The following is a 3,065-nucleotide window of genomic DNA, read 5'->3' on the forward strand; positions in this document are numbered from 1 at the left end:
AATTTGGAGATAATCTAAACCAGGCCTAGTTCTGTTGCTCCGTGCCCACGACGCATCCTTGCGGTGCTGCTCTGAACTTTTGTCAGACGAGGTCGTCGACGCCTCTACAAGCACCTCTACAGGTTTGTAGGGCTTGTGACATGGAGCATTATTGCCAAGCTAGACCATGGAGCAGTTTGCCACGCTGTTGCGTTGGAAAAGGCCTAAGAGGGCAGTCTCACTCAGTAGTCACTGTTTTAGAAATATATTAGGTGGGAACATAATTTATATGGAGCAACTATAGGTGCTTACTGTAGATTCATGATACGTGTCTTACTCTTACGTATGTATCCAACCCATGAAACTGTTCCTTAAAATTTAGAAGGAAAATTTGGAAAGGAAAATTATATCTCACATGCGTTGGATGCATGTGTATTGACACGTGTCGCAATCCACAATGGATGCACATGATTGCTCCATAGAGACTGTTCTCACTTAATTTTTTTCCCGCTATTTCTGGTATATGTCTTGAAGCTATATATAAACATGGAATGGCTTTTGTTAACGCGGGGTTTTTGTTTCACAGTTTTATAAGCTAGCTATAGTATTAATTCTTCTATGGTATATTGTAATCAAACATGTTGTCGATAGAATATTATCGGCAGTCCTTCAAAGGGTATCCTACGAAGGTAAATTGATCGATAGAGATGCATGTAATCGAGAACAAGAAGGCAATAGAGACACGTGAGTTAGACAGGTTTGGGCCGTCAGCGCGACGTAATACCCTACTCATGTGGTCTGTTGGATTGTATTGGCTATCGTATGATATTGCGTGTGTTTGGAGGGGGTTCCTGTCCGCCTTATATAGTTCGGGGGCAGGGTTATAAGTCAGTTAGATCTAGGAGATAACCGAAAAGTAATAGCAGATTACAGGAATCATGTGATCATACGTATCCTAACAGATCTCGTAGTATCTTCAGGATATCTTCCCAGTGTCTTGCGGGACGCGCCGAGCAGCGCCGTGCCCCGCAAGGCTTCATCTTGTGGGCTGGGCCGCCCCTAAGGGCGCAACTAATGTGGTCTGTCATGGGTATCCGGGGTCGTACTCCCACAGCTAGTCCCCAAGCGCCTTGTATCCGTGCAACGCCGTCTTGAGCTTGTCCGAGCAGGTGCGAACAAAGCCGAGCAGTCAAACTCATGGTCCGACCACCGTGATGAGTTGCCGAGCGGTTGTGAGCCGTCGCTGAGCAGCATGAGCTTTTGCCGAGCAGCGTGAACCATCGCCGAGCAGTTGTGAACTTTCGCCAAGCAGTGTGAACCGTCGCCGAGCAGTGTGAACCATCGTCGAGCAGTGTATTCCAAGTAAGGCTTTCCATAAGGATGTAAGGAGCTCAAGTTCAAAATTGAAAATTTCCTTGCAGTGGACCAAGTGTGCCCACTTAGAGTCCGACCATGAGAAAGGGAGATAGTCTTCTTCAACTTCAGGAGGCGCGGAGTCTTCCAGATTAAAGCAAACACACTCACCGCGAGGTGAAGTGTACCCACTTAGTCCCTGAACCTGACAGTAGGTGACGCAGTCACGTGGTGCCAGGGTCTAAAGTAGAAGAAAAGCAGAAACTAGCCGAGCAAGCAACCAGTCCCCGGGTGTAGCCTCGAAACAAGAAAAGCACATTCACCGCTAGGTGAAGTGTGCCCACTTAGTCCCCGGGCCTGACAGTAGGTGACACGGTCACGTGGTGCTAGGGTCAGAAACAACAGTCAACGGAAGAAAGTCCCCAGTGCGGTGAGAAACCAAGTCGTATTGATGACGCAGTCCCCGAGCCATAAGTGGAAATCTTAGAGAAAACAAATCATGGAGAAAAAACTGGAGTAACGGCTGTACAGTAGGAGTTACTGAGCCTTAATGGATTGCAGAGAAGTCGGCGAATATTCGGTGAGTAGTAACAAATTGTGGCGAAAAAGTGGGCGTGATGGGCTGCAGTTGCGCAAAAGCCCAGGTAACGGCCCACCATGTTGTTTTAGAGAATTCGGGGAGGCGCAAATTGTGGAGCAGTTTCCCAAAAACCCTCGAATGCGAAAGGTGGGGGAGTGCTTTATAACTGCGCCGCCGCACCCCGTGCTCCCACCTTTGCCACTTTGCCACTTCATCTTCCTCCTCTGCCCTCGTACTTCCAGATTCATAAGCGCTTCTGCCACCAATCCCAAACTAGATCTAAGAGATGGCGTCGAAGAGGGGAGTTGGAAACCCGAAGAAGGCGGTCGCTGGAGCCAGCCGTGATAATGAGTGGGTGTCGTCGCTCATGGGGGAGGCAGAGATCAACAGGATGGTGGAGGCAGGCGTTCTTTCGGACCATGTCACCATCGGATGGAGGCCAACCAGCGGTGAGCCCTACCCAATGCCTCATACCGATGAAGCTGTAGTTTTTAAGGATTACTTCTGGCGTGGATTAGGATTTTCCATCCATCCTTTCTTGAGGAATCTGCTAGAGTTCTGGAGAGTTAGTCTGTGCAACCTCCACCCAAACACCATCTTGCACATTTCTATCTTTATCCATTTCTATGCGGCGTATCTCGGAGTTCTTCCCTACTTCAACCTCTTTCTGTCACCTGTTCTGGTTGAAGAAGAAGGGCGGTGGTGGTTCAAGAGTGGTCGGCGGTGTGTATCTTCAACTCCGCGATGGAATGGCGAGCGAATACATCACTGTACCACTAAACACCTCGTTGAAGGGGTGGAACACCAGGTGGTTCTACATGAAGCAGAACCATCCCGCCATCCGCTGCGACGTCGACCATGTTCTGGAGAATCAGAGGAGCTGGTCGGAGAAGCCGAACAGTGCTGACATGGAGCAGGTGAGGGAGCTCCTTGGCCTAATAAAGGGCATGAAGATGAACGGTGCACTAGTGGCGGTGAGCTTCATAGTGCGCTGCGTCCAGCCCTACAAGGAGAGGGCCCACGCGGGCTTTGACTTCAAGGGGGACACCGATGGCACCCAGGAGAGGACGGAGAGGCTGTCGAAGGACGATTGTCGATGTTTGACCACCGATAGCCTACCACAGGGGTACCCGAGGCAGTATGTTCGGGCTTC

The sequence above is a fragment of the Miscanthus floridulus genome, chromosome 5 (genome assembly GCF_019320115.1).
Source record: "Miscanthus floridulus cultivar M001 chromosome 5, ASM1932011v1, whole genome shotgun sequence".
Lineage (NCBI taxonomy): Eukaryota > Viridiplantae > Streptophyta > Magnoliopsida > Poales > Poaceae > Miscanthus > Miscanthus floridulus.